A 16029-nucleotide genomic window follows, 5' to 3' on the forward strand; every position below is an offset into this window, starting at 1 on the left:
ACCAAATGCCTACATTTTCTAGAGTAAGTAGGAGACTGTGAGAAGTGATGCAGAAATACTAAGCATGATACCATTTAAAGTATTTAATATTCTTAAATAAGAAGATAAATCTTGTTTTTTCCTTGGCAAACAATTTTAACAGTAGCTGAGATTTACTGAATATTCGAACTGCGTCGGGTGTGTGCTAAACGTTTTAAGTGTGTTATTTCATTTAGTAGATTAGGGGGCGGAGGCGGTGATCTGGCTGCAACATCTGTCAACCCATTAATCGCCAGCGTTGATTCTGCTCATCTGGCTGGCTAAGCAGGTGTCCCCTTCCTCTCTCACCACTCCATGTGTGTCCCTCCAGAGCTGCAGGCTTGGTTGAAGAGGACAAACTTCCCTGATAGAGGGAGACTATTCTTCGATCAGGGGTATGTGACTAGCTGCCCTCCCCAGCTGGAACCTCCAAACAAGCTTACTTAGAGCTCACAGAACTGTAGGAAGTTTGATAACGCTATGATCCCCATTTTGTAATTGAGGAAACTGACTTAGGGAGCTTCTGAATCTTTGCTTGGCTCCTCAACTGATCGGCTGCAGAGTGTAGACCCAGCCTGGTCTGTCCTATACCAAATCCCCACGACTCAGCTGGGCATGGAGGAGAGAGACCTCTTGTCACCTCTCTTGAGTTTCCAGTAAGATTCTGCTTCTGTTCTGCTTCTCTTATTATAACTGATATTCTAAAGGAAAAGTTTCCTTGGTGAAAACCAACATGATGGTTTCTGGCCCAAACCCATGGGTGGGGTTGTTAAGTTTAACCAACTCTTTCCCTCACTCCCACTCCTTCTGGTACCTTTAGCAGAGTCTTGATTTCTACCTAAAGCTCCTAAGGAGGCTCCAAGTGCCGTTATCCTTTAGGGGAGGGAGGGAACTTGCAAGACAGAAAGACTTGAGTAATTCTGGTGAATTTAGTGGTTTGAAAGCAGAACATTTTTTGGTCTTTAAAAATCAATAGGCTTTATTTCTAGAAAACACAGTTGCAACATTAACCAAATAAAAATTGTAATGCGCTGCCCAAACATAACCAGTTTTACGTAGTAAAACCCAAACACGATCAAAGGGCACATGCAGTTTAGTAGGGATTAGTTTTACTTTATATTATGGACACATTTTGACGGCATCCCTCTTTGTTTCTCCACACCCTTAAATATATCTGCATAGGAGCCCAATCATGGCTGTGGATGCAACAACACCTAGTGTTTTGCTGAGAATCTTCTATGTTCTGGACCTGTACTAAGAATTTCACACTCTTTGCTCGTTTAATGCCATGGTGAACTTAATCAATTCCCTTTGGCTGGACACTTTCTTTTCTTCTTTTCTACGGGTAGGGGCACTATTATAAATAATCATGGATGTGCACAAAAATTTAACTATATTTATTACAATTTTGTTTTATTTTACTCAGTTTTTAAAGGTGGATTTTCTTGCTGGAGAGGGAGGTAATTTTGCAAATCAGAATTGACACAGAGGTCCTCAAGGCAGCTGCTGCTGCTTCTTAACCATAAAGCTGTGCTGCGGCCAGTTGGAGGTTCGGGACACTCCTGGTCCCTCACTTTGAAGCTTTGTGAGGTTCCACGTTAGGATAAACAGCCAAACACTAAGCACCCTTGCTGAAAAAGAAGGGGAGCCGCCCCTCCCTCTCCGCCTTAACAAAGGAGTGACTGGGGATGAGTGCTTCAAACATGTGTTATGTTGAAGACTTCTGATTAACAATGAAACAGGTTATCAGCATTGTCCTTTTTCCAGTATCCTTTCTGGAAGAAGCCCAGTCATTAAAAGTACTTTGCTTTGTGGTTGAAATGGATACTTTCATGATGCCAGCTACTCTGTAGATCACCTGTCAGGTATTACATGCAACATTATTACTTCACCAGAAATCAGACTGTGATCACAGTGCCTATCTGTGAGCACAAGCTACAGTCTGCACACATTTTCTGGACATTCGTAATTGGGCCCAGTGGATGTATCCATTGCCACCACCTTACCTGGCAATGCAATGTCAAAGGTGAAGTGGGTTGGGGACTGAATGGGCTCTGCCACACTATGATCCAGAATGTTCCAACTCTGGGTTCTGAGGGATTTGGTTCCCATGAAGAACTCAGAAATCAGCAATTTTGAAGTTTATTCACCTTGGATTTGGTGGATATGGAGGTTTTGTATGGTGATTCTGTGTTTAGATAAATGCTTAAATATGAAGAGCAGAGAAAATCACTATGTCTTCTTGTGTATCACACTTTAGAGAGGCAAAGACCAGGATGCAAAGGATAAAAAGAATCTGGATTAGCTCTGGGATTTGCGTGAGGTTCAGTAAAGGGAGGTTCTGGTAGGGTGCAGTAGCCAGCAACATGGGTTCTTAAGCGGGACCACCTAGCACTGCTTCCCGCTGACTGTATTCAACATTTTTAAGCCTAAAATTCCCCTACAGAAAATAAGAGCAATTACCTCATTGGGTTGTTTCCAGGATTAAGTAATACAATCTGCTTTATATAAAGTAAACATTCAAAAAAGGGTTAACTACTCTTACTTTGATCTACTTGCATATTTCAAAATTTCCCAAAGTTTTAAAAATATGGAATAAGAATCAAATAATGCATGCCTGTAATATCATAATCCAGATCTAATAGCTGCTAATTCTTTTTATAATTTTTTGAATTTACAAACATAATCAAAGAGAAAAAACATTACGCATCAAGTTGCATCTCTTTATAATACTCCACCTATTCCTAAGCCCCTTTTTGCCCTCTCAAGAAACACTATCATATCCTTCTAGCTGTTTTATATTCTTCTCCATACTTATGATTACCTCCCAAACAGTAAGTAGTATTTTCTAGCACTTAGCCTTTTACATCAATATTACTCACTAGAAGTATCATCTGGTAGCTTGCTTTTAACATTTATCCTAATGTTTTTGAGATGTAGCCTTGTTGATACCAATAAATAGAATTAATTTATTTAAACTCCTGCATAGTATTTCAGAATATACATAAGGCACAGTTTTTTTCATTTGATGGATACTAATTTTTTCCACTTTTTTTTTTGCAATTACAAACAATCTATAGCAAATATCTTAGTGTATGTCTTCTTAGAGTTCTTCTACAGAAAATAGGCACAGAATTGTTGGTCTGTAGGGTATGTGTATTTTCAGCTGCTTTACATATTGCCAAATTCCTCCCCTAAGTTATATTAATTTGCCCTCCCATCAGCTATATACTCCTATTTTTCCTCATCCTTAATATTTGATATTATCAGAATGTAAATTTTGCCATATAATGAATATAAAATGGCATTTCATAGTTGTTCATATTTTTTATTTCTTGGAGCTACTCTCCCATACTACAGAGTTGTCATATAAGTCGGTTTGGATCTGTGGGTTTAGAATAGGGGACATTGGAACTGGGCCAATAATTTGAAGGACAGCCTGAGACATAACTTAAGTGTGACCAGGATGAGTGTCCAATGGCTTGACTCATCAGGTTTCAAACTGTGCTGTACTGGTCCCATGAGCATCCTTGCAAGGCCTTCAGGGGTCTGGCAGTGGGGGTAGGTTGGGTCCCAGAAACAAAAGGGCAGGCAGAGCAGGGACTCTGAGGCTGTTTCAATCAGAGTATCTCTGCCTGTATCGGTTTTGTGGGCTCTTGTATACAATTTCACTTGAATAGCGTGTTCAGTGGGTAAAATAAGTTTGAAAACCAGCAGATAAGAAGGAAGACAATAGACTCCAAAAGAAGATCAGAATTGGTCAAAATGACTTTCATAATACTAATTTTTTTTTTGCTTTTTTTAATTCTTATTTTTTTATGGGTGTTCAGTGGAACTTTCCAGCAGCCATAGGCTGTGTGATATCACATCAGATAAAACGCAGGAGCAGATATGAGCATCCAGCTGTTTCTTATTAAGCCAAACTCTAAATGTTTGTAAAAATGTACAATAATCCTACACTTCTCATTATCTTTTTTCTTTGGAAAATGTATTAACATACAATGGTTCATTTTTATTTCAAAATAAGTTACTAAATTAATATTTACATACTTCTTAATTTTAATTTCAAATGCTGTAAATGCTGACAGATATAACCTTCAGAAACACAAGCTTTCTGTGTGCTTACTATTTTCTGTCAGAGCATAAAGGGATCGTGAGACCAAAAAGTTTGAGACTCTCTGATGTAATAAAAAGAGATTAGGCATTTTCTGGGAGGATCTTGTTGGAGGGAGATTGGGATCCTATTGTCAAGCAGCTAAGCTTTAGATTTCATCAAAGTAATCACGGATATACAAATGCTCAGAGCTTCCAGACTGTGGAGGTGGCTGGAAAGAAGGACTGGGGGTTAACAGACATGGGAGCTGGTTGTGAGGAGGAGAACATGTGATAATGTGTCCGGAATTGGTGGGTTCTTGGTCTCACTGACTTGAAGAATGAAGCCGCGGACCCTCGCAGTGAGTGTTACAGCTCTTAAGGTGGCGCGTCTGGAGTTTGTTCCTTCTGATATTCAGTGTGTTCAGAGTTTTTTCCTTCTGGTGGGTTCGTGGTCTTGCTGGCTCAGGAGTGAAGCCGTAGACCTTCGCGGTGAGTGTTACAGCTCTTAAGGCGGCGCGTCTGGAGTTTGTTCCTTCTCAGGTTGGGATGTGTTCCGAGTTTCTTCCTTCTGGTGGGTTCGTGGTCTCACTGGCTCAGGAGTGAAGCTGCAGACCCTCGCGGTGAGTGTTACAGCTCCTAAGGCGGCGCATCTGGAGTTGTTTGTTCCTCTCGGTGGGTTCGTGGTCTCACTGGCTCAGGAGTGAAGCTGCAGACCTTCGCGGTGAGTGTTACAGCTCTTAAGGCGGCGCGTCTGGAGTTTGTTCCTTCTGAGGTTGGGATGTGTTCCGAGTTTCTTCCTTCTGGTGGGTTCGTGGTCTCACTGGCTCAGGAGTGAAGCTGCAGACCTTCGCGGTGAGTGTTACAGCTCTTAAGGCGGCGCGTCTGCAGTTGTTTGTTCCTCCCGGTGGGCTCGTAGTCTCGCTGGCTTCAGGAGTGAAGCTACTGACCTTCCCTGGTAAGTGTTACAACTCATAAAAGCACTGTGGACCCAAGGAGTGAGCAGTAGCAAGATTTATTGCAAAGAGCAAAAGCACGGTGAGGAAGGGAACCTGAGCGGCTTGCCACCGCTGGCTGGGGCAGCCTGCTTTTATTCTCTTATCTGGCCCCACCCACATCCTGCTGATTGGTAGAGCCCAGTGGCCTGTTTTGACAGGGTGCTGATTGGTGCGTTTACAATCCCTGAGCTAGGTATAAAGGTTCTCCACGTGCCCATCAGATTAGTTAGATACAGAGTATTGACACAAAGGTTCTCCAAGGCCCCACCAGAGCAGCTAGATACAGAGTGTTGATTGGTGCACTCACAAACCCTGAGCTAGACACAGGGTGCTGATTGGTGTGTTTACAAACCTTGAGCTAGATACAGAGTGCCCATTGGTGTATTTACAATCCCTGAGCTACAAATAAAGGTTCTCCACGTCCCTACCAGACTCAGGAACGCAGCTGGCTTCACCCAGTGGATCCCGCACCGGGGCTGCAGGTGGCGCTGCCTGCCAGTCCCAGTGCCATGCCCCCGCACTCCTTAGCCCTTGGGTGGTCGATGGGACTGGGTGCCGTGGAGCAGGGGGCGGTGCTCGTCGGGGAGGCTCAGGCCGCACAGGAGCCCCCGGGGCGGGGGCGGTGCTCAGGCATGGCGGGCTGCAGGTCCCGAGCCCTGCCCCGCAGGGAGGCAGCTAAGGCCCAGCGAGAAATCGAGCGCAGCGCCAACGGGCCCCCGGCACTGCTGGGGGACCCAGTACACCCTCCGCGGCCGCTGGCCCGGGTGCTAAGCCCCTCATTGCCCGGGGCCGGCCCTGCCGCCCAGCTGCTCCGAGTGCGGAGCCCGCCAAGCCCACGCCCACCCGGAACTCCAGCTGGCACGCAAGCGCCGCGCGCAGCCTCGCTCGCGCCTCTCCCTCCACACCTCCCCGCAAGCTGAGGGAGCCGGCTCCGGCCTAGGCCAGCCCAGAAAGGGGCTCCCATAGTGCAGCGGCGGGCTGAAGGGCTCCTCAAGGGCCGCCAAAGTGGGAGCCCAGGCAGAGGAGGCGCCGAGAGGGAGCGAGGGCTGTGAGGACTGCCAGCACGCTGTCACCTCTCAATAACAACAGCTTTCTAAGCTGCGGATGAGACAACATGGTGAGTCCCTCTAAGCAGTGAGACTGTGAACGCAGGGCCAGTCTCCAGGCGGGAGACTCTGAAGCCACAGGTGCTCAGTATATTTGTCTGTGCTTTCTCGGGGTCTGTGTCTTTTGGGGATGGGGAAGGAAGAGAGGCTTCTTTCCCTCATCACGGCATCTTCTCCTAACTCCTACAAGGCAGCTTTTACTGAGTTTAACTCCTTGTCTTAGTCTTTGACACATTCCCTCCCCTCTGGAAAAAAATAGTATCAATTTTCTGCCTTGAGCATTTGTCAAATATGATAGTGGCTCTCCTACAGCAGTAAGATCCTCTGTACCAGCCATAGGTGATGCACCAGATGACTATTCTAACACCCTCCATGTCCCTCCCGCTCCCCTGCTCATTGCTGAATACTCACCTGGCTCATGCACCACCTGTCTGAGAATTGGCTAAATAGAGAAGACACTGACAAGGTCTGTCCTCCTAGGTAATCAAGAGTCGTCAGATGTGTGTGACTCTTCAGATGATACTCCAAAAATGCCCTGAGCCTCTCATTCCTTCACTGGATGGTTTGAGTCTGCTTTCTGGCAAGGTGTGGGGTGAGGGGATGAGCAGCTCTGGTCTGAACTCCATGTGGCAGACGTCTGAGGCTACCTTTAGCTGTTCATTCATCCACCTGTGTAGTCCTACAATGAACAAATGCGTACAGAACCAGTTACCATTCTAGGTACTGAAAATGCAGCAGGAAACACAACAGTCAAAAATACCTTGGCTGGGTGCAGCGGCTCATGCCTGTAATCCCAGCAGTTTGAGAGGCCAAGGCAGGCTGATTGCTTGAGCTCAGGAGTTTGAGACCAGCCTGGATAACATGGCGAAAACCGGTCTCTCCAAAAAAATTAAAAAATTAGCTGGGGGTGGTGGTGCACATTTGTAGTCCCAGCTACTCAGGAAGCTGAGGTGGGAGAATCGCTTGAGCCCAGGAGCTTCAGTGAACCCAGATTGCACCATTGCACTCCAGACTGGGCAGCAGAGCAAGGCCCAGTCTCAAAAACAAAAAACAAACAAACACAAACCCTGTGCTTGCCTTCTAGTAGGAGACACATTCAATATACAAGATAAATATATAATATATATAAATATGTATAACGAAACACAAACCCTGTGCTTGCCTTTTAGTAGGAGACACATTCAATATACAAGATAAATATATAATATATATAAATATGTATAACGAAACACAAACCCTGTGCTTGCCTTTTAGTAGGAGACACATTCAATATACAAGATAAATATATATAATGTATTGTGCATACTTAGCAACCTTTGTTGCTCTTGTGAACAAAGGAGAAATCATGGAAGTCAAGTTTACACCCAAGGTGGCTGGACAGACAATATGTGTTCAATGGCCAAATATATTCCTATTTTATTTTGTATTTTGAGACAGGATGTCACCCTGTTGCCCAGGCTGGAGTGTAGTGGTGCAGTCATAGCTCACTGCAACATCAAACTCCTGGGCTTAAGGGATTCTCCCACCTCAGCCTACCAAGCAGCTGGGACTATAGGCACCTGTCATCACATCCAGCTAATTAAGACAAGAGACCTTGTCTCTACAAAAGAGACTATGTTTCCTAGTCTGGCTTATTTTACATTAAGAACTTGTTCCTTTGGTCCATTATGGCTAAGAGCCAGGACTCTTTCCCTAAAAAAAACAAAACAAAACAAAACAAAACACAACAACAGGAACAATAAAACTACTTATTAAGGCCGAGGACAGGATGGCTTACTGTCTGGGCCATTCCAAACAGACATCACACCATGTGTGGTACAAAACAAAAAGATGTCAGGACCACACTGTGTCGAAATAGATGGCCATCTGATATCCCCACCATGCTCCGATTTACCTCAGATGCCTTCGTTAGCTCATGCTACTTAAGAGTTAATCATACATGTGTTATGCATGCAAATGCAAGTGACACACCTTCTACCTCTGGCCAAAGAATCTTGTGCCTTGAATGTGTGGGGACCCAAAGGAAAGATCACGAGCAAAACAACGATGACAACTAATGCACACTTGCCTTTTGGGTCTTGGTTTGAAAGGAAACACTTGATCATGAGGATCTGAGTTTCTGACTTCCCAAATAAAGTCAGCAATTTCTCATTGCCGCTGGTGCTGTGAGGGTGCTTCCATGGGCCTGCAGCAGGTGACTGGCAGCCTTCTGTTGTCCCTTCCACCTCTCTCTGGAGCGATTTCCTGCTGCTCACCACCACCGTAACCACAATAACTGCTGGCAAACCGTGACCCACAAAAGTTTGCTGCCAGAAAACTGGGAGCCGCACCCCCTGCCTATAGACATTGTTTCTTCTCTTGATCAAGAATCAAAGTATCGTGAGGCTGACACTGTTGGTTGCCAACCAATAACCACCCCACTCTCCGAGGAAATGTCAGATACTTGCTTTTCCAGGCTCCCTTGCATGGTCCAAGCCTAGAGACTGAGACCTGAAGGAAAGACTTTCTTGAAGAGGGCGAGCGGGCGGGGCAGGCAGGGGGAGGGATGGGAGTGTTGGATAGCTTCTGAGAAAGATGATTTTTTCTGTTTCAGCCAGGGGCCCAGCAGGAAACAGAGGCTCACTCAGACAGAGCAATGAAGGACACTTTCATAAACAGACTATTTACAAAGATTGGGGCAGGGTGAAGGAAAGCCTAAGGATGGCTGAGGGAATCCTCTGTGGGGCTGGAATCATGAGGGAGCCATGGCCACTCTTGGGCGGAAAGGGCGAATGGGGAAGGGTTATTGGAACGGAAAGAGACCAGCCTGGCTGGGGGAGAGGGTGGCCTGCAGTGAGGGAGCCAAAGGCAACAGGAAGCCAGGGGTCAGAAGAGCCCACCCCAGCCCAGGAAGACCAGCTGCTAGGGCACAGAGAAGGAGGAGGGTGGAAGGTAGGCATCAAAGGAATCAGAGAAAAATATCCAAGATATTGCTTGCGGGAGGGAGAAAGATAGAGAGGGCGAGAGACCTAGAAGTAGTGCCTTCCCTTCCTTTAGCACTTGTCATGGGAGACCTGAGGACTGATGATACCTTGGAGGGGATTTTGTACCTATGTGGGGAAGGTGGAGAAAATCTCGAGCAAGTCCACCTGAGGCTGCTGGGCTCTGAGACCATCTCCTCTGTCCTCTGAGACCATCTCCTCTGTCCTCAGGCTACGTGAACCACATAAGTTCCTGTTGTTTAAACCTCATTCAGTTAGGGGTTTACTTGCTGCCAAAAGCATCTTAACTGATGTAATCTTCTAAAAAGAAATAAGGAATACATCTTATGTACTAGAGCCTCTTCTCATATATTTGATTTAGCTCTTTCAACAAGTCCATCAGCTGACAATCATGATTTATTTATTTACTTACTTATTATTATTATTTTTTTTGGTGACAGAGTCTTGCTCTGTCACCCAGGCTGGAGTCCAGTGGTGGGATCTCGGCTCACTGCAACCCCTGCCTCCTGGGTTCAAGCAAGTCTCCCTGCCTTAGCCTCCCCAGTATCTCAGATTACAGACACTTGCCACTATGCCAGGCTATTTTTATTTTTTATTTTTGTATTTTTTAGTGGAGACAGGGTTCACCGTGTTAGCCAGGCTGGTCTTGAACTCCTGACTTCAGGTGATCTGCCCACCTCGGCCTCCCAAAGTGTTGGGATTACAGGCATAAGCCACCACGCCTGGCCTCTTTTCTGTTTGTTTGTTTTTTGTTTTTGAGACAGAGTCTCACTCTGTCGCCCAGGCTGGAGTGCAGTGGCACTATCTCAGCTCAATGCAACATCCACCTCCCAGGTTCAAGCGATTCTCCCACCTCAGCCTCCCAAGTAGCTGGGATTACAGACATTCACCACTACGCCCAGCTAATTTTTGGTATTTTTAGTAGAGACAGGGTTTTTCCATGTTACCCAGGCTGGTCCCGAATTCCTGGGCTCAAGCAATCCACCTGCCTCGGCCTCCCAAAGTGCTGGGATTACAGGCGTGAGCCACCACGCCCAGCCCATGATTGTTATTATTCCCATTTCAGAGATGAGGAAGCCAAGGCTGAGAGAGTCCAGCGAGAGGTGGAGGGCTAAGCTGGGTCACACCTGTGACTCTCTCATGATTTCTCTTGATTCTCACTGTCCGGATTCTTTGAGTGCTTGAGTCTTTCCCTTCCGTGTGGCTGAGAAATCTCTCCAACATTGAATGGTTTGTGTGTTGACCTTAGTGAAGTCTACCTGGACCCCACTTCTGTAGCTCAGAACATTCTGGAGTCTTCGCTCACTTTATGAGGCAGAACTAGCTAGTGTTACTATTTCACTTTATTGTTCTAGGGAGAACTCACTCCAATCACTCAAAGGGCCACTGGGATATGAACTCTCCTTATTTCGGAGCTGGGGAGGTCATGTGTGTGCCAGCTGAACTCACTGATTTCATCATTTATTGGACAGTTATTTGTTGAGTATGGACTACATTCTAGGTAATATTCTAGCTGCTCAGCATATAGCAGGGACCAGTTTAGCTTGTGTTCTTGTGTTAGGTAAAAACCAAACAGACAAAGAAGCAAGACCATTTTGCATGGATAAGGGGTCTAAAAAATGTAACATAGTAGAGGCTGGGGATGGAGAGGAGGATGCATTACACAGGATGGTCAAGAAAGTTTTCTGAGGAGACATTGGAGTTGAGGGGAAAATCAGGGTAGAGAGAAAGGAGGAATAAAAGACCCGAGATGAGTTCATCATAGTCAAGGACCAGAAGAAGTTCTCTGCAACTATAGCTCAGGGAATAAGGGTGGGGAAAGGACTGAGAAAAAGTCAGGCCCTGGGTGCTGTAGGGCCTTGAAGACCATGGAAGGCTTGGAAATTTATCCTAGGAATAAGAGGAAGACTTACTGCAAAGACGGGATGATCTTATTTTTATTTTATAAACAGCATTCTGGCCTCTGGATGGGGAACAGTCTGGGTGGGGTGAAAGTGGGATCAGGGAGGCCAGGGAAGAGGCTCTGCTGCTTCTAGATGAGATGGGGTAAGGTTGGGCCAGGTGGCCGCAGCAGGGATACAGAGGCATGGACAGGCTTGGGGTATGTATTGGAGGTCAAGTGTTGGTAGCAGAAAAGAATGGAAAAAAAAAAAAATTCAATGATAACTCAGTAAAACCCTTTGGATTGAATGCTCCACCAAGATTTTTGCCTGTGGGTGTCCTTTAAACTAATGGTGCCTTGGCAACTGATGTCCCCTCTATATCAGAGCTACGTCTCTGCTGGGGAGCTTTCTAACTTGAGCAGGAATTAGGATCATAGAATTTTTGACATTGATGGGATTGCAAAGATTTTCTAAGCCAACTCTATAGTTGAGCAAAGGGAGGCAAAGAGATTAAGAGATGTACTTGTGGCCGGGTGCGGTGGCTCCCCTGTAATGCTAGCACTTTGGGAGGCCGAGGCGGGCAGATCACGAGGTCAGGAGATCGAGACCATCCTGACTAACATGGTGAAACCCCGTCTCTACTAAAAATACAAAAAATTACGCGGGTGTGGTGGTGGGCGCCTATGGTCCCACCAGCTACTCAGAGCCTGAGGCAGGAAAATGGCTTGAACCTGGGAGGTGGAGCTTGCAGTGAGCCGAGATAGCGCCACTGCATACCAGCCTGGGCAACAGAGCAAGACTCAGTCTCACAAAAAAACAAAAAACAAAAAACAAAAAAGAGATGTACTTGTGAGAGAAATGAGTCAGAATTGGACAAGATCTCAGGTCTACTTTTGCCTGCCCAGAATGTTCTAAAGGGATTGCATTTCCTAAACTTATCTTTTGCTTCCAAGCAGAAAACAGCATAAAAATTTAATAAACAAATGGGAAAACACCAACTCACAAAAAAGGAAGTTCTCAATCTTGTGAAGTCTCACCTAGTGATAGCTCCGCCAGACACTCCAAAAATCGTAACAATTTGCATTGATTCATTTTTTCAGCAGCACAACTTGTAACAGTTTCACCAGCTGACTGTGGAAAGGGCAGCTATGCGTTCATTTCTGTCCAGGTAAGTGTGAGAAAGTATAAGCTGGTTGATTCTTCTTGTAACCAAGATATGCCAATTCCAGACACATTCCTCAGCCTGTATTTTGGCCAAATCCATAGTATTGATGTGTGTGGCTTCAAATGGGCAACACACTTCTTTGGCAAGAAGTCACTCCCATTATAATGCCAGTCTGTAAAGGCTCAGCATAATTGGGGTTGAGAAATGTGTTGGTAATTTAAAGATAGCTTAATCACATAATTAGATGGCCAATAATAGCTACCATATTTTGAGTGTCTGTTAAGTGCTTGGTGCTTTATATACCTTAACTCATTTGAACCTCCTTATAATAGGTGTGTGGAGTGTGATAGACTGATCCTCATGCTCATATTTGCCTTCTGTCCCACCCTTTTCGTGCTCTCTATGGGTGGAATACACTTTTCCATCCTGTTGATGTTGGGCTTGGCCAAGACACTTGCTCACTTGCTTTGGTCCATAGAATGTGGGTGTGGGTTTTATCTTTTTCTTCAGCAACTACTGCTGGAAGAGGCTTCTTCTCTTTACCCTACTTGAGTTTCTGACTTCTTCCATGAAAAGGGTGTGCCCCAGGTAGCCATTACTCCTGTAGCCTGGGTCCCAGAATGAAAACCCGGAGAGCAAATCTCCACTTGACCCAAGGTCTGCAGTAGCAGAGCTCAGTTAAGGTCAGCAGAGATCAGCTGAACCTCAGCCAATCTACACCATCTACATGAGTGTGAAATAAGTTATGGTGCTATGAGCTACTGAGGCTTGGGGTTGTTTGTTACAGAACACAGTTGCAGCAACAGCTGACTAGTACATTAAATGTGTGTTGTAACGACCACAGTATTCATGATAAAAACAAGAGTCTTAGAGTTGCTAATGATCTTTCTCAGCTCAACACCAAAGGAAGGTGGCTCAGATCAAATTGTCCCCTTTAAATCTCGTGCCCTCTTTCCTCAACAAATTGTTCTTTTTCTCCTCCCTCACAAGAGGAACACACATTTTATGTTTTGGTCTGTTATTTTTCTTTGTTGCTGTTGTTGTTTATAAAAAGGTACTTATTCTCTCATAAGATCCATACTGTGGCACAAAGTGAAGGAAGTATTAAGTATATAGACGAGATAAAAGGTTGCCTACATATTTTATGTGTCATTTCTGTACTAAATTATATTGTGAGCCAGGACTGAAAAACATTATTTCTGTTTTGTGGAAACATTAAATTTAGCCTTTAAAAATTAGTACTGTATCTATTCATGATGTAAAACATCATCCAGAGAGGTGAATATTATTCTCCTCAGTTCATGAAATAAATTAAGACAGATGGGTGATTCACTTACTTTTACTTCCTAGCCAGGTAATATATTGATTTTCCCCCTTCTTTTTCCTTTTAAATCTAAAGAAAAACTTCAAATAAAACCTAATTACATCACTCTGATTCTGAACTCTTCTGGAAATTACAGAGCTATCAATATTAAGTACACTTTACACCAATTTGGAAATCTATTTTGCTGAGACATATGCCCAGCGCCACTCTGATTTTTGTGTAATTGAGCTCTAAAAGGTGGTATAATGTGGATTTTCTAATTAGCTTATGCTAAGTTAGTTGGGATTTAAAAATGTGAAATGGGAATTGGACTGACACTTAAAGGTGAAGGTATTCACATAAGAAAATGGAAAGAAAGTCAACAGGAAGGCAGCTCTGTCCAATTAGACCAACCCAGAGGGTCCAGGTTTTCAGATACATGTGGATGTTTGGACTATGGGAATTGCAGGGAATTTCCAACTTGCCACTTGCACAGAAGTGACCCCCACCCCCTAATTCTTTCAGATTCAGGTTTAGAGGACTTCCAGGTAAAATCGTTTCCCAACATTGAATTTGAAAATGAACTGAGGCACTACCAATCGGCTGCAGCCAAGACAACACCACAGACCGCTCCTCCCCGGAGCTCTAGGATTGTGCTGTGTGCACACGGAGGCCTCGGGCCCCAGTTCCCCCTTCTGCCTCCTATTCCAATTCCCTAGGAGAAGCACATCAAGGGGAGAGAGAAGGTGGCCTATTTTTTGTAGCACTTGGCAATTCTGGTAGAGAGCTCTCATCTCAAGGAAAAAGAGGGTGGGGAAATCGTCATGGCTGAAAAGGAGAAGCAAAAGGCTGGACGCTCACGGTCTGCTGACTACTAATCCTGACTGTGCACTGTCTCATTAAGAGACATTAGGCAAATCCTCCATTAGCTGCCTTTCATGAAGGGGAGGAGGTGCTGAGAGACAGGAGGCTGACATGCACAGTCCCAGCTTTTGAAAAAGGGGAAAGGGGATTTTGCATACTATAGACCTGTGAGCTTAATGTCAATCCTGAGTGAAACTCTGGAGTGGATTATTAAGAGGACGGTTTGTGAGCCCTTGACAAAAGGAAGTGGGGGTCTTAGAAGCCAGGATGGATTCGCTGAGTATAAACCTTGCCAGATTAATAACTTCATTTCCTTTTTGGATATGGTTACGTGTCAGGGAGATGAAGTGTGTATGAACTTCTGAAAGACAACTGATGTGGTCTCTCATGAGAACCTTGTAAGATAAGGTGGAGAAATGCAAATTACATATTAGTGAAATTCAGGGCTGAAGGATTGATTGCTTAGTAGAGACTATTATATAAAGAGGTATTGCTATCCACCTTGAAGGTGGTCTCTAGTAGTAGGGCCACAAAACTATTTTTAAGCCGTTGTTATAGTGAGGATATAGATCAGGCCTAGCTTAGTTTCTGTTGCTGAGAATGGCTGGACTGGGTGGCTGTTTGATCCACTCCTGGGGGCTGGAGGAGGAGCAGGTGAGCTGTGCAAAGGTTATAGCAACTGAATCTCAGGTCAGGCAGGGATCAAACTCTGCAGTTGGGGGCTGGTTAACACAAAGTTAAGTTATGGCTAGTGGACAGTCACCATCTGTGGCCTCCCAGCACCCATTCACCCTACTTTCTGGAACAGCCCACATTTTCATTTGAGGAGCTACCTTATCTCTATTTTACATGCATGTGGTTCCTGCAGAGTCCCAAATCTGGCTTCAGGAAATATGTGACCCAGGTCTGGCCAATCAAGGCACCAGATCTCACAAGAGACAGCAATTAGTTCAGGGATGTGCACTTGATTGCATGGGTTAATCAGAAACGATGAGACATGTATTCAGTGCTTTTGGTTGAGCTGTGTAGGAATGAGACTCCCTTGTCCCTCTGCCCCAGAATATGCCTTGATGTTGTGATAATGTGAATCTAGTGCCCTCAGCACCTACCATGGGAGTGTTGAATGAAGCCAACATTAGGATAGTCATAGCCAAGAGATGGAAGTAAGTCCTGATGACATTGTCTAAGTTGTGAATTCAGAAGTTAGTCTACAGCCGAACTTTGTTGTTCCATGAGATAGTAAATTCCTTTTTCTACTGAAATGTCTCTGTGTGGATTTTTCTGTTATCTTAACAGGAGTCCTAATTGATATATGGGATCTTCTGAGCTTGTCAGTGAGAAATCCAAGAAGAGGTGACAATAAGAGCTATGGCAGAGAGGAGGCATCAGAAAAGTAGTATCCTAATTACCGTGCTCTGTTTGGGGAGGAATTTAGTCCCAGAGAGAAAAAGGAAATAAAAGACAACAGTTTTAGCAGAGACATTGGTCAGTGCTCATCAAGTCCTGTGTCATTTTTTCTTATCCAAGGGACATAAAAAGTGCATTGCTGTTAGGCGGGGGCCTTTTCCCAAGTTCTGACCACTAGTCCAGTGGGAAATGTGTGCGTGGCTTCTGGAAGG

General features: G+C 44.9%; 1 long non-coding RNA gene across 1 annotated transcript in view; it reads left to right on the top strand.

Annotated features, from left to right (window-relative positions):
• The first annotated feature begins 6056 nt into the window (after positions 1 to 6056).
• Positions 6057 to 16029, top strand: part of LOC107968543 (uncharacterized) — a 198564-nt gene continuing 188591 nt past the window's right edge. Inside the window, exons 1-2 of the long non-coding RNA XR_001709728.3 lie at positions 6057 to 6225; positions 12179 to 12246. This is a non-coding gene — a long non-coding RNA (uncharacterized LOC107968543). The remainder of the gene's footprint in view (positions 6226 to 12178; positions 12247 to 16029) is intronic.

The sequence above is a fragment of the Pan troglodytes genome, chromosome 16, assembly GCF_028858775.2.
Source record: "Pan troglodytes isolate AG18354 chromosome 16, NHGRI_mPanTro3-v2.0_pri, whole genome shotgun sequence".
In the NCBI taxonomy this organism is placed as follows: domain Eukaryota; kingdom Metazoa; phylum Chordata; class Mammalia; order Primates; family Hominidae; genus Pan; species Pan troglodytes.